The sequence below is a fragment of the Cydia pomonella genome, chromosome 20 (assembly GCF_033807575.1).
Source record: "Cydia pomonella isolate Wapato2018A chromosome 20, ilCydPomo1, whole genome shotgun sequence".
In the NCBI taxonomy this organism is placed as follows: domain Eukaryota; kingdom Metazoa; phylum Arthropoda; class Insecta; order Lepidoptera; family Tortricidae; genus Cydia; species Cydia pomonella.
This window is the reverse complement of record NC_084722.1, coordinates 6,624,603-6,650,573: the sequence shown is the minus strand read 5'-3', so window position 1 is coordinate 6,650,573 and position 25,971 is coordinate 6,624,603. Positions and strand designations below refer to the sequence as shown.

The following is a 25,971-nucleotide window of genomic DNA, read 5'->3' as shown; positions in this document are numbered from 1 at the left end:
CTCAGAAATGCGTAACTTTTCAGGATTGGCATGTAACAAACCTAACCTACCCATAGAATAACTCTACGAAAATTCTGAAAAGTTATAACGGTTTCAGAATTATGACTAATGATAATCTGATTATCATTACATTATGACTTTCAATCATTATGTAAAATAATCCTGATCCGCTTTTGGTTACATCTGGTTTTGGTCCTACCCCCCTTCTACGGGTTTTCAAAGACCTTCACCTAACGTTTCACGTCAAAAAACTATACCTCTTTGTCGCTTAATTTAAAGTATTTAAGCATTAAAAGTGTTACAAGAAACCATCTTCTAGAATGCCACATTGAATGAAATTACGGAACCCTCTACAAGCTTGTTACGATAAACACTTGGCCAAAGTTTTAATAACATAATAATCATTGTTCTTATTCTGATTGTTAATAAACATATGTGACGAATTTGTTCTTGTATAGTGGTCCCACAAGAGTTGGGTCATACTCATAGTATTAGGCAGGGTGTCAAAACCGAGCCATGCAGTGAGTCAGATCTTTACTTCGCAGACGGCCCGCTCTCACAGTCGTAGTGAGAAGTGTTTCGATCTGGCCTCGTGGGTAGTGAAGCTGCCTATGGTCCCGGGTTCAAATCCTGGTAAGGGCATTTATTCGTGTGATGAGCATGGATATTTGTTCCTGAGTCATGGGTATTTTCTATGTATTTAAGTATTTATAAATATTTATAGATTATATATATCGTTGTCAAAGTACCCTCAACACAAGCTTTATTGAGCTTACTGTGGGACTTAGTCAATTTGTGTAATAATGTCCTTATTTATTTATTTATAACTAACTAAATACAGTATATTCAGATGTACTAGTTATTCCAACAAACGACGACCAGTCTGGCCTAGTATAGGTAGTGACTCTGCCTGTGAAGCCGATGGTCCCGGGTTCGAATCCCGGTAAGGGCATTTATTTGTGTGATGAACAAAGATATTGGTTACTGAGTCATGGGTGTGTTCTATGTATATAAGTATGTATTTATCTATATGCAATACGTATGTATATCGTCGCCTAGTACCCATAAACCCATAATACAAGCTTTGCTTAGTTTAGGGCTAGGTCGATCTGTGCAAGATTGTCCCAAAAGAAAAGAAAACATAAAAATGTTTCCTTTTGTATATAATTTAGCTGGAATTCGCACGCGCGTACAAGCTTGTTTTTGGAAGCACGTGTAGGCACGTATAGGAGCTCCTTTTGCGAAACGACCGTGTACAGATTCGAACTATAAGATACGTCAAAACTTTGCTAATGATACGATATGGATCGGATATGGCAGTGTCAAAAGTGACGTTTCTTCAAACAAAAACCTTATAGTTTCTTCAAACAGTACCCCTAGTGTAAATTTGATCGACATCATAACGTGACGAACGCGTTTGCGATAAGTCTCATTTTGTATAGGATTTTGAGTTTCCAAAACGTCCCGCTTGGCGCGCTCTTTCTAAATCCAACACAAAATGAGACTTAATGCAAACGCGTACGTCGTTTCGAAATCGAATTTATTTACACTAGGGGTACAGAATCTTAAAGTTCAAGTATTTTCACGGAAGCGTACAAACGTGTCATATTATTTTAGTCAGTTTCGGTACAAAAGTACTGAGGTTGACTGAAGTCGCATGACAAATACGAACGTTTCCAAGAAAATACGATGGAAAACAATTATGGAATATATCTGTACGCGCAGAAAAAAACGCTAATCTGAAACCGCTCTATAGTAACACTATTGGCCCAAACTATGTTCTAAATCCTATAATATTCAATTCAGGTTACGAAAGCAGTGTGCTAATAGTCTATTACTTAATCGCTGGCCCAGAAACAACGCCCTAAACCCATGGCAATTGTTACGCCATAAATATGAGAATGAAGCCAATCGGAGCCAATTAGGATGGTAATATTGGTCAGGTCTCAGGGGAGAGGAAGCAGGGGATATGGATATCTAGTAGACGTTATGAGCTAACGCAATATCGTAGTTATTATATTGAATTTTTGTACGTTTTAATTAAGAGTCCGGTAACGATATTAGAGCAAAAACGTAAAATTGATAGATTTAGTCGTTGGAATTGTTCACCTTTTGTTACGTAATATCTAAATAACAAGTATTGGTTTCTAATTTCTGTTAGCACGTCTTCTCATCTTGCCTTTTAATAATGAGGTCGCAAGCGTGCCTCCCCGGTAATATGTGACGAGAAGGAACAGTTTTTAAAAATTCATCAAAAAATTATGGTGGTAAATTATACAAAATGATGTATAAGAACTGTTTAAGCAAATGTCGTAGATTGTTTAAGTATCAAAATTACGCTGAAATTAAGTCGATTTTCAGAGAAATAGTCACTTGTTTTGAAGTTTCTGGTGAATATAGATTTCGTCTAACTTTCATTTACACTACTTCACATTTATAATTACAAAAATGTAGTTTATTAAAGTTGAAGTACAGGATATGTGTAATGCAAAATTACCAATTTTAGCAGTCCAATCTTCACGAAATTTACAAATAAGATTGACAAAATCTGTGCTTTACGCGCATTTACCTCAACGTCCATCAGCAAAACAATCATTACTAATTAAGTGAGTCTGTTCTCAAAAAAAATATGTATTAAAATGAAAGATAACAAGACGTGCTAATAGAAAATGCTGTCATAACGGTTAAAGAGGTTTTATCTTTGTTAATTAAGTGTTGTAGGGTGTCCATGATTGTAGATAATCAAATTTATCCTTAACAAAAAGTTTAATAAAATAACAGATAAAAAGCGTGATTGTTTTACTTAAATATGATGGTGAACGATTCATTAACATTTACTGATTGTGTAGGCTTAGTCCTGCTCACGTCTCATGAATCACCCTGTATTTTCAGAGTAATGAGATAAAGGATAAAAACCCGCGCAACGGCTATATCTTCCGTCGGAACTTTCGCGCGGTGCGCCTTATCTTTTATTTAACTTTTCTTAGTTTTACTCGCCTTATTAAATGAAGTATTATTTTGCAACAGCCATGATAATCACTGAAATAAGTTAGTGCGTGAAACTTGTCCAAATTTTTGACAGACCTCGCTTCACCTCGACTCTTAAGCGATAAAATATGGAGTGTTTCGGAATACATCGTTTATTTGATTTTATTTATTTATTCTAGATTTGAGTCGTGAGTGTCATGACAAGGGCCTTCGGTGCAAATTTAGCAACAACAACACTCATAATTTGTATAAAATATATGTATATAATATAAGTAGTATATGTCTATAATACTATAAATAAGATAATATTTTTTATACATGCCCATTTTATCCGCTTGGCGTATTACCTTTATTTTAATTAAGTGTCAATTACCATTAAGTAATTCATGATTGAACTTTTCTATTTTTTATGCTCGTTCTCGTTGCAATTTATTTAATTACTGCTAAAATACATGACAGCAAATAAACTTTACATATATATATGAAGTTATAAATCTACTTATAATAAAATTAAAAACTAATAAAGTGGTAATGGGGGCCGACACCTCGATATTTGTTTACCTTTTTGCTTTCTGCCGCCTCGGCAGCTGGCCCATGCAGCCATGGTCGAAGTTCTTAGTTCTTGGTAGATGGGACAGTGCCTGAGTACGTTTATTTATTTTAAATATGTTCAAAACGTTAAAATTTGAAATTTTATAAAATGTTGTAATTTTATAAAATGAGTAAATAATCAATTAATCATTTAACAAAGACAAGTATTGCGTACAAATTTTAGAACCCTTTTGATCGTTATAACGAATTACAGAATCGACAGAGCGTGGGATTCGATGAAGAGAAAAACAAAAAATATCTTCTGATGTCAAAATAAGACCTGTCTGTCCCAGATACGTTTCACCGTGTTCTACAGAATAGATTCTGACTAAATAAATATTAATAATGCTTACGTTCCAAATCTCGTTCCCATTCAGAAAAGAGAGCAGATGTTATATTTGAATTATTAAAAAGGTAAGTGACCCTCACCTACGTAGTTACCTATATATTCCCTTCAAAATACCGTATTATTGTCACCCAATTCGCCGGTCCACGCATACTAATATAACTGACCGTTATTGGACTTTATGCGTTTGCAATAAGGTTTACGAATCGTCATTTAACAGGATGGTCCGTACATGCATCACCTGATCGCGCCTATGAGAAGCTATAGGGAACGAATAGGAGATATCGGTGTATTGATCGGTTCGGTGATGCTCCTGGCGAGCCATGATTGCCTGGTACTTTCCGAACGGTTGTCCATTATCGACGATTGCCGATACCTTTCCAATAATGTTCAATACCCTCCCCTCCTTTTTTTGTAGGCTCGTAATCGTAAACCACTGTGACGAAATATAACTTTAATTGTTCATAGTTTATTTTTGTCAATGGTATTAATATTAATGTCTCATATTTTTATTAGAGCTACAATTTTGTTTAAATTAATCAAGTACTTAAGTACCGATTCGTAATAAATTGCGCCGAAATCAATATTAATTTCTTAAGAAATATTTATAAAATGGTAATACAAAATTAAGTCAAGTAAGGTGAGGTGTCAGCTCTAATAGAGTAAATCAGCAACACCAATAATTTTCATGGACCCATCAAATTTAATCAACCATGCCTGAGCACGTCATACGAGGGGTGTCGTGGGAACGATACATCCTACCGTAACATGCTGGCCTGGTACCGTCGAAGAAGTTTCTTCCCGAATTTCTCACGCTTCTATATCCCATTTTAATAAGACGAAAAAACAAATGCGTAGCATTTTAAACCGTATTACTTTAAAGATAGAATAAAAAATTCAATAAGAATGATTATAAGACGACGCCGTTGGGCAGGTATCTTTCATTTCACAAAACGGAATAATCTCCTATTATTCTTTTTTTTTTGGTTTTGGTAAAATCATTCTTCTCTTCTTTTTTAATACCATTAACCTTGTCAAGTTGACATATGCACTTTTTTTTTATTTGAGTGCCTATAATTTTATTCATATCAAATACCAGAGGCTAGCAAATACCAAGTCCAAGTACCAAAACAAATCGTTCTCTAGACCCGATTGTACTTGAGATTACATTATGAAGAACAGTATCCTCACCATGAGTTTTAGCGACTCCGTCAACTCTAACGCAGTGCATGCATCTTGCTTGCACCAATGCCAGTACGAGGGAAATGCATTGCAAATATACTCGTATCAGTATCAGTGTCAAAAAACATCACGCCGAATAAAGTTTTGCCAGGTTCCTTTTTTATCGCTAATTCTATTATTCATATAAAATGTTATAAATAAGTGGAATCGAGCCGTGGTACTTATTTACCATTAATCAAAAAAATATGTTTCCGTCCATATCATGTTGATGTTAACATGGCAAAAACTCTGTAAAAATATGTAATAAATATGAATGAATTGATTAATATTGATAAAAACTGCACTGATAAACTAATGTAATTTTTTTTTCTTTTTCAATATCACACATTTAGTACAATTAAGTATAAGGAATCCCAAAAATCCTAAAATCCGCCAGGCATAAGAGGTAATCAAACTTGTAGGTAATTAAAACCCCAGTTTAACTATTCGTTTACAAAAGTAATTAACTTTTATTTCAAATAAATATATCACCTTTAAAGACCGGTTCACAAAAACCTGGCGCCGAATGTTTGTGAGTTCATTCAGTACAATCTCACGCCGTTGTAAATCTACCTGTAAATCTTCATAAGCATTAATCCAATTTAAATTAAATTTGGAAACCTTCCATCGACGGCAGTTCATAATTTTTTTTATCCATACTACAATCCTGTTTAACTAACAATTAAATTACAACTCTATTTCTTCGCAGTAGAACTGAATATTAAATGTCTCTATTGATTGGCAAGATAGAGACAACAAGACGGTTCCCGTGTCCGTCTCTGTCTTCGCCGCCGTTCATTGACCGGCTGGCATTCGATGGGAAGGATGGGATCTTTGGAATGCGGGTACCTCCTGTGGAATTATGTACGCCTGGTATTTGTGGAGGCTTGCAGCAGTGGCGCCTGTTTCACGCCATTCCACGTATTTTTTTCCATCCAAAAAAAGTAAAATTTGGTACCAATAGTAGTTTATGTGACTGCTACATAATGAATGGCATTAAAATACGAGTGTAGGTTCAAAAAACCTTAAATAGGTGGCGCTACAATACCTAGAATACTTGAAAAAAAAAATCTAATAATAGACAGCGCACTTCACTCCTTCAATAACGCCTCGATTCTTAGCTATTCTAGCGCTACTCTGGAGAGATTTGGAACTATTATTTATAGCTGACCAGTGACACTTTTGCATAAGTTCTGCCTATGGAGATTGCGTTCCTTAATTCAAAAACTTTACTAACATGTGAGATAAATTGTCAAAATTCCTTGCAATTCACATTTAATTTCGAATAAAACGTCATCTCAAGTGATAATAGAATAATGCAAATTGATTTTTTTCTTAGACATATTCTAAATTTGTTTGGCCTCAGAAATGCGTGGTTAAAATCTCTCGGGTTCCTCGTGGGCACCTTGTACAAGTAGATAGTTTATGATATATTATGTGTGTAAAAAATGTTTAAGTTTTAGTTAGTCGTAGATGATTGGTCGATAATCAAACGTTTGAACCATAAACGAAATAAATTATCGACTACCGATGATCAATGATCGATTGATAGACAACGGTTGGCATTATAGACGAACTAGAGAGTAAAATTGCTTTGGGTTAATAATAGCTTAAAAAATTGTATTTTGAAATTTTATTCATTATAAAAAATTATTCTTTGTGTTTCTTCCTTTTTACAAGTTTATATTTAACTTGCCCAGTCAGTACGAATATGTGGGTCAAATCTTGGAAGCTAAATTTTACCCACTTCCCGATAGATTTATTTATTATAATAGTGACAAAATTAACTTGTCAAATCAGTCAAGTTTCTGACCTGGAAAGCCCTTCGGGTCATTGTAAAGTACTAGTAAAACCATGAAATTCTCGTAGCTTTTCAAAAGTTGCTTGATTTTTTTCAATACCTATCACTCCTATCTGTAATATGCATAATGATACCTATAATAAGATTAAACATAGTATACTAATAAACATATATATATATCCTGGTAACCAGGAATGACTTTTAATATTTTTCATCACACTTGCTCGAAAAAGATCCTCTTTCATGCAGGTGTACTTAAGGACAAAGGCCTATTTTGTTCCCGGGGTTTTTTCACAATCCATAACTCCCACGGGAACAATATAATAGGCCTATGTCCTTCAGTACACCTGCATGAAATAAGATCTTTTTCGAGCAAGTGTGATGAAAAAGTACTTCTTTTGATCATACATTCGCTCTACTTACGCCAGAGCCTTTAGTCAGCCAATTCTTCAGCATCATGTGGCCCTAGTTACTTGCTTGAATTAACCCTGGTAAGATTTACGCGTTTTACTTGTTTCTTACATACAGACTTTGCGGATAAGAAACCAGTCTTGCAATACACGCAAGTTGTACTTACTGATTAATACCTCGCCGGTGGCTAACAAGCATACGGCTCGCCCGATGACTAACGTTTAACGTAGCCTATGAACGTTTTAACCCATTACGCCTTTCCACTGAGAAGCAGATGAGCGGAGATGGGAGAAGACGGACTAAAATACTTATTTTCAGTACATATGGTGCTACTTTTTCGCACTACTGCGTAAATTAGCACATTATGTAACTATGTCGAAAATGTAAAGGGTCATGTACTGAAAAACGTTGTATGATACACGTGCGAATAGGTAATTCGCAACTCGTGTCGATTTAAAACACTCCAAATAACTATTTCAACACCAAGTTGGCGTTTTTATTCGACCGTTTTTTTGTTCATAATCCTAGATATTGAACACGCGTGCTTTTTCAGTAAGTATATTATAACACTCGTGCTTATTCATTATATTATCCGACTGGGTTAAGAAGGTAACTGATTGCTAATAATATGTATGGAAACGGAGCCTTCTTAAATTGGTCGAGTAAATTTTACAACGTGGAATAGCGGGAGCCGGCGCCCCGCCCGCCGCCGGACAGGCAGTTTGACAGATGCAAGATTGCATACTAACCGATTTAACAATTATAAGTTGGTTTATAATTTAAATAGTAATATTACTACCTGAAATAACACAAATTAACAAATTTTCATGGAAAATTTGTTAATCAAGCACGTCTTCTCTCATCTCCACTCATCACCGCCTCAGTCGAAAGGCAGCGTTAAGCGATTGTAGACTTTGTTTTTCAAGAAGAGACTATTGAGAAAAAGTAAATTCTTCACCGTGAAGCAAAAAAGTCTAAATTTTGTTATCTAACTTCTCTATCACTCTTGCATATTCGAGCGATGAAGAGGCAGATATTTAAATTTCGATTATCGCGTTTCTCGGTAGGCTCTTTGTTAACAAACCGCCTTGATGCATCAATGTCACATTTTATTGTCTGTAAAAACTTGTCAAGAAACAGTTTAAGGCACAGTATGTATAAGTTACTCTATGTTTTATGAAAGGTGCTAGTACTGCACTCTGGCGGCAGAACGTTGCAGTAATACTCCCTATTATTTACACCATATCGGCTCGAGCACTGTGTCCCGCCACTGCCCCACTTTCAAGATTAAACTCCTTGGCGGTTGCGGGGCCTTACCCAACTTTATACTGATTCATGATGTTACACGAGAACTCTTAAATTGGACACATTTCTTTATTTTTTGTGACGGTTTAAGGCCACATTCACTCTATCCTAATAATTGTAAATTGAGCGAATAAGTGATGCGATGCGAATTGTTATTCTATAAAAAAAAAACATCGCAACCATAACAAATGGACAAAGCTTGTTGCGGATTTTGTGTTGTACCTACATTAACGACGAAGCCTGTGGCGGATTTTCACTTATGTAAATTGGACGAAGTTTGATGCGGATTCTGTTTTGTATCTATGCTTGTGATGACACGACCGAAGGGAGTGTTTCAAATCGACACGAGTTGCGAATTACCTATTCGCACATGTATCGTACAACGTTTTACAGTACATATGACCCTTTAAATGTTCGACACAGTAACGTAATGTGCGAATTTTCGCACTAGTGCGGTAAAGTAGCACCATATGTACTGTAAATCAGATTTAATACGTCGATTATGGAGGGGCGTAGAGTCGGACCAAGATAACTCTGCAATGTCATAAATAATTAATTATTCTTTATTGTGCACCATACAGTTAAAATACACAGAAAATGAAATACGGTTCACGGGAGAATTTAAGTAACAACAGACGATCTTACGTCAAATTTCTATGACAATATGACGGTTATAATAAAAGTTACACTCACTTTGTTAAAATCGATGCATAGTTAGCCTAGACGGATCATTTCTAAGTGACTAAAATATACTATTTTTACCTACTCAAAAAGGAAAAGGTTCTCAATTCACCGAAATATTCCGAATCTTTCTATACATACCCTGATGTATCTGTTTCTCCAAGACGGCTGGATCGATTTAAAGCTGATAAAGACCAGAAAAATTATGGCATATTATGTCCGTTTGAAGCTGGGAGGTACACACAAGTAAACGCTAAGCGCGGTAAGCTAAACGTCAGACCACCTGAGACCATAATTTACAATTAGGTATGTCAGACCCGCAGCTAGTGTGATAGTCGCTGCAGAAACTGGAGACGATGATGACGAGAAGATGACTTCAGTCAGTCATCTGAGAGCGCACCAGCGACGCTCTCAGCGGTAGAACGCAGTCGCTGTGGCCAAAAACACCTAGGAGATGATAATGATGATTAACAGACCCACTTTACTCAAAGCCCTCTGACTAATTATTCCGGTCCTCGTTAAACCAAAAGGCGATGTTCTATTTCTGTAAACTTCAAACGAAACAAGGAAGTTTCATTATGCTAATCAAGTTCAACGTCTCCAAGTCCCGAAGGAGTGCACCCTCTTCAAGACATGTCGGGTCTGAGGGGTATTGAACTGAAACTGTGTTTGTTTGAATTCGATCAAGATGACTTTAAAGTCTCGGTTTGTCTAGTCTACCGGATTTTTATTTTGTCAGATTTTTGTGGGGTTCTGATAAAATTTTGGTAGGTTTGAATAGCTCCTCGTTTTAAAAAAAAACAATTCAGGGAAAATAATACATATGTATTTTTTCACCACAGCTCGTAAAGGTTCTCATGATTGTTCAAAAACGGATTAGAAAGCTGCATTTTATCCCCAAGAGTCGCCAAGTAATTAGATGCAATTACCGAGTTGTTTTTTTTTGCTATGTTGGCTGATAGAATTGACTCTAATACGATGATTTTGAATGACACGAGTAAATAATTAAAAACGTCCATTTGTGATTTGGTTTGATTTTGTTTCATGTTTTACAGTTAGTATTTTCCTCGCGTTGGTGTGGTGAAAATTTTTCTCGCTACCTACGATCGTGTTTCAGTTGTGGAATTTTTCGTTTGCTTGGGTTTCAATATTGGCACAAAAACTTTGCCCTTTGTAAAACTGTGTTAAAAAGAAGTATTTACTTGAGTTACGAAAATTCCATAGGTTTTCGTAACTTAGAAAAAGTTATATGAGCCAAGTAAAGGAGCATGTAGGGACCGTATCGTACCAGGACACTAAAGGGCTGGCTTCGGATCGACCAAGGTGGAGAAAACTTCATCAAGCTGCACCGACAGCCCTGCTCTTAAATTAAAGAAGAAGAAGATTGTACAAAAAAGGGAACTTTCTTTTCACCAAATTTCCCGAAATCTGACAAGAGCGGCGGCGACAACAACGCCAAGTTTTGTAACTTTATCACAACTAAATGAAAGTGGTCAATCCCTTTAAAAAATTTCCACGTTGGATGAAAAAAAAAAAAAAAAAAGATTTTTATTTAAGTAGTTGTTGTCATATTATTTAAAACTGTTTTATAAGTTATTAAGTAAAAAAATATTTATACACCATGTTTTTATTAAATTCCGTTAACTCCGGGGTAAGTATGTTTAAGGAAACTAAATGGCATAATAGTTAATTAAAAAAAAAAACTTACATTTATTTTTATTTTTATAAAAAAGTTATTAAATATTGCATATTTATTAAATATTGCGTTAAGTGTAACAGTGCCCTTGTTTTACATTTAATTTAACCAAACAATTCAAAACTGTGACATATCAATATTATCAATGTAGTTTCGAACATAGATCGTCCAAGATAGTACTTACGTTTAGTAGCAAATGGATACACTCGTACTGAACACTAATCAACATGTAAACAGGCCTAAGGCAAGTGTATACGCTCGTAAGGACCTTATAAGATAAAAACAAATTATCGATTATCTCCGAAATGGAGTTAATTAGAATACCGGTGTCTTTGAGAAAGTTACTTAATTTAAGCTCAGGAATGTACACTTGAAATTAACGGAAATAAAAAAAAAACAGAATGTATTTCAATTTTTTTAGATAAAATAAGAAAAAATTTACTATAAAAAAATACAAAAAATAGAAATAAGAACGTTTTCTACTTTAAAACTTACAAATCACATGTTCAAATGGTTAAATAAACAAACAAAAAAAATACTTTTTTGGATTTTATACAACATAAAAAAATTCAGTGGTGAGCACCCCCTTGTAGTTGAGATAAAGTAACAAAACTTGGTGTATTTTATCAGTATAATAAGTCTAACAAAATAAGGGGTGCACCCTGTCATGCTACAGATTTAAGTTCACTCGCGATTCCTGGCATTCTTATCACGATGTCCAGAAACGGCCACAACACGTGACATTCCCACGCTGCCAAGAACGCGTGATAGAGCCCATGGAACTACTCGAATAAATATTTAGATTGGCATGAAATACAGCTATTAAATGGTAGGTATTTACGTAAATCAGGAAACCGATCATCCAGTTAATGTCTGCGTGATTTGAATTATTGCGAGAATAGCAAGGGCCAAGAATGCTTATGGTGCATCCACACCTCAGTTAACTTCTTTGGAGCAACACTGTGCAACAGTATGGGTAAGTAACTATACCCTAAGTCCAATAGCAAAAGCAAATAATGTAAACAAATATGACAGCCTTTGTTGGCATTTTGTAGACATCTAATCTAAAAAAAATATGGAGGTATCATTCAGCGAAATCATTCACTGAAATATTATTAACTAACATTATATTTTAAGAAAAAAATGAAATATTTAAGTATATAAATTGTTAATAAGATCATGATTGTCGTCAAAGAGTGCGTGATTACGAAGAATTGAAGGTAAATTGGTTTGTTTACATTATTTGCAATTTCTATTGGACTTCACTTTAGGTAAGTTACTGTGTGTGTAGTGTATACTTTTAGTGCGGTACAATGCAAGAAATCATAGGTCCACCCGCCATCCTGACGTCAGAATGGCGGGTGGACCTTTTTTGTTAAATATCTTGTTTAGGGAGAGGTACACTGAAGTACACAGAAGGTACAATATATTTATAAATATTTCGTTGAAATTCGTTGAGATCCACCCGCCATCCTGACGCTCACAAATTGTGAGTTGTTTCTTTATTTTGGCTGGTAGAATTGACTTTTATTGAACTTGATTTGATTATTTGGATTTGATTCAATTTAGTTTGATATTTTACAATTACCTAGTATTTTCATCGCGTTGGCGTGCAAATTTTTTTTGTTTTTTACTCGGTAGCAAAATTTGTTTAACCCTCTAGCCTTGAAAACCTCGTGATTCATTTTTGGAATCTTTCGCTTGCTCGGGTATCAATATTAGCACGAGCGGTTAAACAAAAACGTTGGCCCCTTGAAAAACAAATAACTATTAATGTCGATCGGCCGATCAGGCGTTCTAGGTATTGCTGGTCGCAAATTCATGCGGCGCGCCAAATTTTTTTCTTCTAATTTCCTGTTCTTAAGTGGTATGATGGGTCCATTAATTTGGTCATCATTGTTTATTATTGGATGATATCATGCAAGATGAGACATCAAGTGTATTTTATCACTTTAAACAGTCTGAGTGTTAATAATGTATTATAGGAATCTTTTAGATTGAGTACATTGTTGTACTTTGTAGTATAGTTCGTGTCATCCACGATGACGCACAGATTTGTCTAATGTAACCTTTAAAAACATGATAATACGAGCCAAGGCACGCGTCATAGTGAATGACACCGTACCATATATATACATATATATGATGGCGACTGTACCTACTGATTGATATTTTTTTATCAAAAAAGTTGGTACATTTACATTTACATCAAAAGAATATTATAGAATCCGTCTAAGCCACTTTGTTCTGATTTGAATAGAACAAAGTGTGAGTGTCATTATAAACAATATTTTCATATAAATATTACATCAATGATGACATTTCCATAATATATCTTTGTAAATGGCACGCAGAGTGCAGAGATAGCTTGTTCCGACTATCGGCCCGATTCTAACTTTAAGATATGTCAAATATTAGGTATAATATCGATCGAATATGTCGTCGTTTCTTCAAACAAAAACGTCACTTTTGACACTGAAAAGTCAGGTCCGATTCATATCCAATCTTAAAGTTTGAATCGGGCCGTGTATGTTATCCTTCCTATTGTAGATATTCCGCGTTATACTCCCCTAGTACGTCGACTGAAATATTAAACAACCATTCTACATTCAAGCCAAACCACCCCTAAATTACACAAATCATCGGCTGAGAATACGTTTGTGCCATATTATTTTCTGATCAAAAGTGTTTTAATAGTAAAAAAAAAACAATACAAATAATTGACACTAAACGGTTTAAGAACTATTTTTCAAAAATGTTCAGATTGAATTATAAATATTATAATAATATAATAATGCACACATATGTCAAAATTACAATCAATGAAATTATAACTAAGCGGATTTTGATTAATACGAACATCTAAACAAAGTTATTCACAAAATGTGTTCAACTACTACTTATAGTAGGATAATTTACTATCTGTCAACAGAAATATAATATATGTGCCTACTCGTAAATCATAAAAATCTAAGTTGAATATCAAGAGCCAGGCGATTTTATAGACACACGGCTCTAAACGACCTAATCCTCAAAGCACTCGGTACCGTCTCTATACCAGCAACTCTGGTGTGATACCAGCAACTCTGGTGTGGACTCCAATCTGGGGTTCCACAGGGCGGCATTCTCTCCCCACTGCTTTTCTCCATTTTTATTAATCTCATTACCGCTAAGATTAAATGCTCCTACCATTTGTACACAGCTACACACTCAAGCAAGCACCGACGATTTGGATCGAGCTTTCGGTCCGTAGTCGTCAGTCACCAAAAAACTACTAAAAGAAAGTTCTACCAAACTAGTCTGGGTGTCTGGCGAACTATGAGCTGACGCATTTTTTGCACAAAAACTCAGCCTCACTGTGCAGAGGGGGAACGCGGCCAGTGTCCTGGGAACAATGCCTCAGGCTAATTTAGGCTTAAGTTTATGATTAAATAGGTATTCATTGTGTATATTTAAATTAAAGCCGGAGAGACTGCTGATCTTCAGGCCAACATTCTCCAGTTTCCGCCGCCATTCCTCAAGTGTACCTCGAGTCCGTCTTCACCCACGATTACAATGTCATCAGCGAAAATCATACACCAGGGTGCCTCCTCCTGTATACCCGACGACAGAGCGGCCATAATAAGCAGAAAGAGGTAGGGACTCAGAGCCGATCCCTGGTGCAAGCCTACCGTGACACTGAATCTGTCGGTGGTGCCAGCAGTTGATCGGACGCGTGTACAACAATGGTTATACATTGACCGAATTAGCTCCACATACTTCCAAGGCACGCATTTCTCATCCAGAGTCCACCACAAAACCTCTCGGGGTACTCGATCGTATGAAATAGAAAACTATAAAAAAAATGTTTTTGATTCTTTTGGCACTCCTGCAAACCAATGTACTCGTAAGTGGCGTATGGCACAGACGTATTCTCACCCGGAAAAATATCTCTATTTAGATGCAGTAGATTTAACCAACAGGGTTTTTGAAAAATTGTAGCGCTTTTAATTAATACCGTTGTGAAACACAAAAAAACATGAATAGCATTCTTGAGGCCTATCTCTAGTAATTTCGCCCGATAGAAAAAAAAACACAAACACAGATCTAAAAGTCACCTTAAAAAAAATTGCAGTTTTTGCACAAAAGCTAAAATTATGAAAATTACTTCTTAAAATGTGCAATATATTTTTGATCGTCGATTACTGTTTTGTAAAAAACTTATTAAAAAATAATATCTCTAAAACATGACATCCGCGATCCCGGGAACGCAATGAGAGTGAAGTGAATAACCTGAATCCAAGGGCCTTAAGTATACGAATGCTCGAAATACTAGCTTTAATGATTTCAGAGCACCTTACTATAATTTTAAGTAATTTGATGCTTTTGCTCACTAGGTAATTCAATACTAACAATTATTAAAATGGCTGCCGTCCGCGTCTGAGAGCCCGAGCAGCGCAAGCCAGTACGATATTTCAATTATGAAATATTACATTTAAATTATGAAATGTAATTACTCTGTACCTTCAAATGGCTACCTTCGCCGAGGAAATTAGATCGGATGCTTTGACAGGGAGTTTACATTATATAAGGTGCGCTCCGGCCCGTCTCGGTGAGAATCCTACATAGCAGACTTTTAGCTAAGTGTAATGTAATGAATGTATGGCTATTCAAACATTAACTCCACATGTAAGGGCTAAGCTAGCTAAGCTTTTTACTGCTTTGCACATTCTCTACCGAATACGTACCGAAAGCGTACCTATAGGTAGTCACCATCAGATAAATATCGGATTGGAGCGGCTAAGGTTTTCAGAAACATCAAAACAAAGATGTTTCGTCATGTTCACATCTATTTGAGTACCTTGTCCGCTCAAATATTGATGGCGACTGTACCTATAGTTGAACAAGCCTGCACACAACGAACTTCCCCTTCTTTCCGCCATAGCAATGCGGAAGAGATGTTTAAGTATTCCCACCATGCTACCAGGCTGACATAACTTAGAAGCGTGAAGGGGAAAACTGAAAGCGAAATTCGGAAAAACTGCCCACTGCGGAAAAATTAGGGGAAACGGGTTCAACGCGGAAGAGATGTTTATTACATTGAACTCGGCACCAGGAGATTATAAATCGAATGGAGTAGTATTAAATAGTACTTCGGTGAACACGGAATAGGGTGTTCTAGTTTCATTGCGCCTCAATTTCATAATGCCATTTTATTTTATTTATTTATTAGATTACATAATCATTTGTGTTTGTCCTAAATGTCAAACCAACTTAGTCCGAAAAAGCCTAAATTTCAAATGATTTCCTTCTTAAAATGGCCGAATGTCATAATGTCTGTCATTCATACAACGTCTAACGGCCCGAATCGAACTTTAAAATACGTCAAATATTAGATACGATATGGATCAGATATGTCAGTGTCAAAAGTGACGTTTTTGTTTGAAGAAACTAATAATACCCAAATGCTAAAAAGTATGTTTTGTCAAATTCCGAAATGACAGATTTTCTTCTGCACACTGACGTTGTTACTTCTTCTCACCATAATGGGCCATATTGTCAGTTTTTAAGTAACAAATAATGTAATCAGCCTCCTTTTTGCGTTGGGGGCCTAGCGTGCGACTTTCAATCCGGAGGTCGCGTGTCCTATCCAAACCCCGGCTCGTACGCACGAGTTTTTCGGATCTTATGTACTAAATATCATTTGATATTTACCAGTCGCATCCTGAGGAAACCGGACTAATCCCAATGACGCCTAGTTTACCCTCTGGGTTGGAAGGTCAGATAGGCGACAGTCACTTTCGTAAAAACTATTGCCTACGTCAATTCTAAGGATAAGTTGGCAAATGACAGAACAACGCGAGGAAAAAGAAGAAGTAATCAGCCTCTTTTTTCATAAAATAAAGACTAGATTAGAGTATAAAAATATACGATTAAAAATAAGCAATCAGTTTTTCAGAGGAATAAAGAAAATACTCAACTTAAAAAAACAGTTATATGGTTTATTTAATAAAACTGTGTAAAAACCTGTATTTTAGCCGCCCAAAGTTTAGTCGTTTATTTTTCAATTAAGTTTTTACAATAATAAATTTCTGCCTTACCTGTGAAGCTGAGGAGCTTATTATTACTCAGACTAAATGACATTAATTGAGCCTTAATTCTTCTTGGTTTTAAAGACTTTTACAAAGCCTTTTTTTTCTTGCACTGCAATCAGAATGCTTAATTGTACCTGTATTGTATATAAAATCAATTACAAACAACTTAATTTTTAATTCGAGACCTACTATTATTTCATCAAAGTTTTAAAAAATATATCTCACGAGGCTAGTCCTATCAGCATTTTGGCGAGGAACACTTCGGACTGTAGCCAAGATGATAATCGTTTATTGACAAGTGAAAATGTCATGTCATCATTTATATACACGGTGTGTCACCCGGATAGGAACCCGAAAGATTTTAACCACGCATTTCTGAGGCGAAAAAGAAGGGAAAATGTTATATGAGTTTAGGTCAATTCTGGCAACAAAAATATTTTTTACGGTTGACTTTTTTCGTTTTTTGAATGTATTTCTAGGTAAGTACATAAATATCAAATGTTATTAGTAAACCGGTTACTTTACTAGTGCTATTTTATTACTTTTTTACATCTACCAATGAGGGTATTAAATTAAGACTTCATCCCACAAAAGCAAATATCACCATCAAAAAGGCGTTTAGCACTAAGTAGGTAACAATAAAATATGTTTTTTTTCAATTGGCATTAACTCTGAAACTAGGCGAATTACAGAAAAGTCTATAGGACATTTTTGTCTTTAAATATGATCAGGAATACACTGTTAAAATCTCTCGGGTTCCTTGTGAACCACTATGTATTATTTAAGTTTCTATAACGTTTTCTACACGGTTTTTTAATGTTAATTTCATGGGTGCATCCAAGTAACTTTTTCAAAGAAACCGGTATTCGAATTAACTCTATTTTAGAGATAATCAATGATTTATTTTTATCTGATGAGGCCTCATGATATGTCATAGTTTTCAATTGTTAGGAGGATTTAAATATAATATCCATATTAAAACAACGCTATTACATAATTACATTTAATGAAAAATATAACTATGCCATTCAATTTCCTTAAATTTACTTAACAATGAAGTTAACGAATTAAAAAAAAAACACCGTGTATATACGATTAATTGTTCCTGGTTAGGTTTGTTAGTTAGGTGTCTACGATAATCGTAGCGTAAAAAATGATTTCACTACTATTTCCCCTCGTAGATGATTATGAAAAGGTAGGTAAGCTGTTTAATTTCATGCGCTACGAAAAGGCACTACCGCACGAATGCTACGACGCCAACGTAGCATAGACAAGGTAGACAGTTTAAGTTTCTTAAAGGTACCTCTATCAATGTGTCACAATGTGTCACTTTTGATACTGACAGATCTATACAGATACAGCTGTGACATCTTATAAGCATTGTTCGAATCTCTCATCTTACATTGTGTGCTTACAATGTAGAGAATGTGATTCAATTATTTATCGTTTTTTGACTCAGTTAAACAACGTTGCATACAATACTTTTTATACGACCAAGCACTTAGGTACTTTGAAATAAAATTGTAAATTTAACAAATATTTTTCATGTCATCTGTCGCGATTTTGAAGGCAGCAAATTTTTTGTGACTTCTTGGGCCATCACTGATATTTCTTCAGGTGTAGACACTAACCCCCTTATTCATAAACGTGTACTAAAGTTACGATGCCGCTGATCATCGTTTGTCCCTTTCCGATGTATTGGTATGATGGAAAGGGACAAACGATGATCAGCGGCATCGTAACTTTAGTACACGTTTATGAATAAGGGGGTAAGTTTTCGTCTTCATCTATTTTAACTTAAAAGCCACACTATTTTTAACACCAAAGTAAAGTTTTTATTCGACAACATTCAAGAAGTATCAAAGAATGGAGGGTACGGGCGGGAAAAGGAAAGAATGAAATTAAAAAAAAAACTTGCCTATGGTTCACTTATTTGTCAGATATGACATTTAAAATAAGGTTAGCAACAATGTATTTCATACAATATTTTTTCAGTGGTCATTACACGAATTATCGAAAATTGACAAAAAGATACGCGTGTATGCACAAATGCGTTTTTGGGAAATAGACTAAAGACTTGTATAAGGTAGGGTTTTAAAGATGTGTCCACGACCCTTTAAATGACAAATAAAAGTACGGAAGTAGAAAAAAATCATAAAAGAAATCTTATTAATTAAATGAAAATATTTGGTTTCATTTTGTTTACATTCAAATATCATATGATTTTGGTAAAATTATCACAAAATTACCTATTTTGTATGGTTTTAGAGAAAGTATTGGAAAGTTGGTAACCGATTGAATATTTCCAATAATGACAGCCGATCGGAAAGCACCAGGCACCCAGAAACCAACAGGAGGTGTTCCGAACCGATCAATATCCGATCAGAAGCTCCCTCTGCCGCACACATAGGTAATTCGACAGGTGTGCACCGATAGGATGCAATGCTTGTGTGTGTTTTGATTTGAACTATCACCTATGTGAAATGGATTCGAGTTGCTCAAAAAGTGCGACTTTACGTAAGTACTTAATTGTTTAGCGTTCGCAAAGTTTGTTTATGCGAACTTGTGCTTTTTACGCATCCAACTTTTTAAAATTTATATTTGACCGTAATCCATACGACCAAACCCAGAAATAGTTCGGATGTCCAAAAACTTGATATATTTTTTTTATGTTGCCTTCACACGTTTCTTACGTCCAAAGATATTATTACACGATATAAATAAAATATTATATATATATTTTGTTTAATTCAATGTTTAATACGATATTTCACTAAAACCGTTTTTTAACTATTGGCTGAATATTAATCATTAACAGAAAAAATATAAAGTAAAACCGGCGCCCGCCATTTTCAGTATTTTCACTTAAAATTTTACAACTAAATTTGTATCATAGTTGTATCAAAATTATTCAACTGAAATAGCAACTGTGAGAGTATTTTTGTATGAAGTAAGTTGTTGTGACTAATTTTTTCATCGTTAAATCATCGCAATAACATTCAAGTGAAAATTCGTAGGTAACTGAAAGGTCTATTGTTATATTCGCGTAACCAATATTTGTTTTAAGTATTTTGATTTTTTCGCAAATGTGTGCAGTTGTCATTATTTACCTGTTCGTGTCTTTTATTCGTATCCGGCTCTTAAAAGACATCTCGGGACTCGTAAATAATGACACACTTTGCACACTTGCATTGAAATCTACTATTATCGTGAGCTTGAAACATAAAATAAGTCATTTTTAAACGAGTCACGTCACTTTAGTCGCAATCAAATTTATGTTTTTTAGAAGCTAAATAAATATATAAATTGAATAAGAACTTGATTAAGTAATTTAGGTTGTAAGGTTTTATTATTGTACTAACATGTTCTAACTAGATATTCTGTCACATAATAATAAATTCATGTTAAATGTATTAAATGTTTTTGATTGGTACTTGTAACACTTGAAATAGAAGTTAGTTTCCTGTATTTTTTTAGGGAAGTCAAGTCATTATTAATATCGTAATAAAATAGTGTTGATAGTACCTACTAATGTAAATTATTTTCTGCTAATGAGCAAACGAAATGTCATTTTCGTTTAATAATATGACAAAATTAACAGAATCCAACACACCATGTAGATAAATCCCTATTTAAGGGGTAAAACTGCCTACGTGCTGTTAAAGCTGTCAAAGTATGTTTAATATAAACATTTATCTCTAAAAGCCTAAATTTAGTCTGATTTATTAAGATCACGTTGACTGATATCAAAGATGAACAGCCGACACGCAAGATGCAAATACAATTATTTAAATCGCGTTTTAGTGATGTGCCGTTCTGCGTATTCCCGGGCACTTCTCCCGGGATTTGTATCCGCTACGGGACAATTAATCATTGTTTATGTATAATCTTTACATTTATTATTTTAAAAAGTAATTTAAGTGTCTCTTAACCTCTGACCTTTTAAATTATCACGCGAAAGAAGGGAAAGAGCGATATATGGTGCTACGTTTCCGCACTAGTGCGTAAATTAGCACAATATGTAGCTATGTCGAAAATTTAAAGGGTCATTATGTACTGTAAAATGTTGTACGATACATGTGCGAATAGGTGATTCGCAACTCGCACTCTCTTCGGTCGTGTTTTAATTTATCGCCACTCGTTACGAATTTCCTACTTTTCGCACTTGTATCGTAAATAACTATTATTGACCAACTATATTCAATTATCACGCGAAAAAAGGCAAAGAGCGAAATAAAATAATATCAAAATATTTTATTGACCAACTGTATTCAACAGGTGACATTTTTAGAATACTTCCGAAAGTTAAGGAAATCCCAATTTGGGCATGCAATTTTAACATAAGATTTTCTGGGATTTTGACTGACTCACAAACGGTGAAAATTGTCTATTTATGCTTAGGTTTATTAATTATTAGCCTTATTGAGGTTACTGTGGAGTTTAGTTAGTTTGAGTAATAATGTTATTTAACATTTATTTATTAGTTGTTAGTATTGTTGCGTATGTACATAACAATGTTATGTATTACGTTGTTATCCCTACCCCTCAACCCCCAACATATATAAATTCATGTAATTTTTAAGCCCTTTCGTAATGTTAACCACAATGTTGCTAATTGGTAATTGAGCTCCAATAGTTGTTTTTATATAATATATGAAAACTATATCACAACCTTTTTTTTTTGTAACAACATACCTTCCACAATTTTCAAAGCAAATTTTGAAACAAATAGGCAAAAACTCAAACATTTATTAATTACAAAGGGGCATTAATAAATGTCATTTTTACAAGCAAATAAAATAACCAAAAATTACAAAAGACAACAAATCAATGAAATATAAAAAAAAAAACTTTATTAGAGATGTTTACATGCAGTCTCGATATGTCGAATAACACAAAAAAAACTTTAATAAAAATACCAACAACAGAAGAATACTAAAATTCTTTAAAGATGTAAAAGTCTATAAGGGCCTGTTTCGCAATGTCCAAGCAATAACTTACCACTTATCTGACGAATTGTCATTGTCGGCGTTTTACAATCTTCAAATAAGCTCAACTGGTAGATAAAGTGCTAAGTTTTTCAGAAAGTTTTATCTGGCAGTTAATTTATTTTATAATTAACTATCCAATACTTTACTTGGACATTATGAAACAGGCCCTAAGTGTCAGAGACAAAATATATATAATAAATAAATAATCATTTTACGGGATGAAATGCTCTCTTACATCTAAGAATATTGAAAGGGAAATATCCCGCTATCTCGTCACTAATCACATTTACCCCTTGAATGGATATAAAGGCGACGACCTATTAGTTGTTAAAGACGAAGGGTAACGCCCGGTTAAGGACATTATGAACTTTGGTTTGGACCCCCGCCAACTATGACTGATTGTTGGCCTAGAGTTTGACTTTTGTTGATGTTTCTTGCTGCTAGGAGTTAGTATATAAAGTAATTAGAAACAGAACGCCTACTGCGAAAAATGAAATTTCTTTATCTGTCTCATTCGATTCTGCTCGACTATGCAAGAGCGATAGAGAGGCAGATCACAACATTCCGATTTTCGCAGTAGGCTCTATGATTGCTTAAGGAGCCCACAGAATACCAGTTTGCCTGATGATATTAGTCTATCGCAAAAGGTCACACATTTGAGGTTTCGGCCTGACGACTAATATGAACCAAAAACTAACGACTCAGAACTGCTAGTATGTAGTCGCAGAGATAGCAGCATGCCATTGCCGGCAAGCAGTAATCGCTTATGTGTGAAGACGTTTATTTATTTAAGCGTATGGCGTAACATTGTAGGCAATATTAATACTATCTATTTATTATAAGTCGACATCCAGGCCACGCAGCCAACTGATCGCGTCCGGTGTCAAATTGGTATAGAGGTCCTCCGGGCTGCCTTGGAAACGTCTCTTTGGGCATCGTTCAATAATGTGCTGGGTAGTTTGTTCTTCAAGGCCACAGTCACACAACGGACTCTTGTTCCATCCCCATTTGTGACGCATATAATTTCACCTGCCATGACCTGTGCGGATTCTGTTGAGGCGGCACTAGTATTTCCTCTGCAGCGAGAAGCTCTTCGGCTTCCGAGTAGGGTTTTGGGTACTTTTGTGGTGATCAGTCGCCGCCTTCGCCCATTCTTCCTTCCACGCCTGCTCCACCTGTGAAGACGTTATTGGCCTGGGATGGCAGGCCGTCCGTTGGACCAAAGACTGCCGGTGGATTGGTAATGGGTGCCTGGGTGGGGCCCTTTAGGCAGTGGAAAATTGGGATCGTCAGCAGATAAAAAATGAAATGATGACGGTACAAGCACCACGTCTCGGAGGAGTATAAAAGGTTTGGCAGCATAATCGCCATTTACACGGAAATTTTGGTGGCCAGTTTTAGGACTGCGAGCAGAAGACCCTGGAACTCAGTTTTCCAAACGCTGGCAAAACACATTTTTCTGAAAACTGCGAGATAATCGCGGACAAACATGACGTACGTACAAACATATAAAGATACGCATCCAGCCAAGGGCCTCCTTTTTTTGAAGGCGGTTAATAAAAACATCGAGATTCTAGAACAGCCTAAATAACAATTTGTGTCATATGAACGTTAACCCGTTACATATACATTATTCATTGGTCTTTAAATCGAGATCAGACAATGTTTTTGCAGACTTAATCTAGCTGTTTTAAAAACATATTTTGTTATTTCAATAAAGTGTCGTTTTGACACTAAGTGTGTTTAAATGACAGGTATCAAGATTGGCTTCTAAGTGGTGGCCTGGTGGGCGATTGTCTTGTGATTTCTTATGTTTATGTTGTATTTAAAATAAAGAAAAAATAAATTAAAATATATTTATTTAAAATAAATTGAAATTAACAAAGGTACATTGCAATGAACCCCGCACTATGCATGGCCTGTATCGCGGGCTTCGTAGGTAGGGTCACTACCCACTAGGCTAGACCGGTCGTTGAATTTATATTAAGTTATTACCATAGTTATAGCCATAGCATGCCCCTACGTTTGACTTTTTGTATTATTGTAAAAATTAGGAGCGAAATCATACCTCTGCCTTATGCCTGGCTCCGGAACATGCTGAGATGCAACACCAAGGTAAAACACCAACAGTACTGGTCTAACCTAGGTACGTGCAGGCAGGCGAAGGAGGCCCTCCCGACAATCGACCCCGGTTTGTCGAGGAGGCTGAGACAGCTGAAGAGGCCACAGCTCCGGCTTTTGACTGGGGCCATAACCGGCCACGCCCCACTAAACAAACACCTACTAACCCTACGTGTCACAGATAGCCCCCTCTGCAGAGCGTGCATGGAGGAGGAGGAAACAGCCGCCCACGTCATTCTTGAATGCCCAGGGGTGGCAGAATACCGGGCACAATACCTCGGTTCTCCGGGGTCTCTCCCAGAAGTCGTCGGCAACATCAAGGGTCTGCTAGGCTTCCTGGTAGAGCTGGGTTGGCAGGAGTAGTGCCGTCAACCCACCATCACGCAAAATAGGCGCGAATTGCGACGTCGAGTTGCGGAAACCCAGCCCGCGAATACGAATAACGAATAGGAGCGAAAAATAGATTTAATACAAAAGGAGAATGGGCAATTTGTCCCATGGATGTATACTGTTGAGACATATCTCGTTTGAAAGGGTTTACTCTTAGCATTATTTTATTGTATGACACCAACTTTGGATAACGTGCAGGGACTGAGCAATTTAAAAAAAAGAGTGGCCAATATAAACTGTTGTTTTACAAAGTACTTGTTATGTAGCCGGTTGTTAGGTGTTTTGTATGAAAGAATATGAGAAATTCTAGATTTCTGTTTACCACTACTTACGTTTAAGTACGTACAGGGCTGGAATTAGTTGATATAACATATGCTTGAATTAAAAATACTGCTATTAAACACTGAAACTTGCTTGTATACTTAAGCCATATATATCATTTAAAAGACATTTTTATAAGGTATTTTAATATATATATACTTGCACTCAAATGCTTGCAGGGGCGGTAATAAAACGAGTTTTTTCGTTAATTAATTGTGGTAAATGCCGCTTTGTTTGTTCTACCTGACACTAGATGGAGCCTTGGTAGCCGTTTGGGTAATTTTTACTATTGGTATATACATTTGAGTCATATCCTATTTGGAAGGTCTTCAATTAAGCATTAATTACTTATATGACACCAAAGACCGAAAGTGTCCAGGGAAGATGATATTAATAATTTTGATCATGCGCTGCGGCGTAAACTGGAACTAAAAAATGTCATTCATATAGAGTTACTTTTGTAACCATTTACATCACTTTGCATGCCTGAAATATAATGAAAAAGTAATTTATATATTTTTTTAAATTATTACCGGTCAATAAATGGCACTAAACTACTTAATTATGATTTTTCAAATCCTCTCTAGTACTGACATCTTGCGTGCAATAGGAGAACCGAATGAGCGGCAAATGCTGGATCCGTATAGTCGCTTATAAACGCTAAAAAATGTCACCGAAGAATAAGTTTGTTTAATTCGGAACTTTGACAATAAAACGAGTGGTTACCTTGAACTAGTAAGTTTCGTCTATTTATCTCTCTTGCTCTTACATATTCGAGTGATAAAGGTAGAAAACGCATTATATTTTTTAAAGTTCGCGTTATGTCCCGCTAGAAACGTTATATAAACTTATTATTAAACATGAAATAAGATTCCTAAGCAATAAGTAAATAGGTAAGTAAATGTATTTATGGAGTAGTTGGAGTACCATAATTAGCAGCAAGAAAATAAATCTAAGTTTATATGTTACGATAAAATAAATCGTAAAAAGGTACTATGTACATACTTGTTTTGTCTCTCTGCAGGAAAATTGTG

At 35.5% G+C, this 25,971-nt stretch overlaps 1 protein-coding gene across 1 annotated transcript in view; it reads right to left on the bottom strand.

Annotated features, from left to right (window-relative positions):
- Nucleotides 1–25,971, bottom strand: part of LOC133529131 (uncharacterized) — a 60,276-nt gene that overhangs the window by 11,004 nt on the left and 23,301 nt on the right. The gene's annotated exons all lie outside the window — the stretch shown is intronic.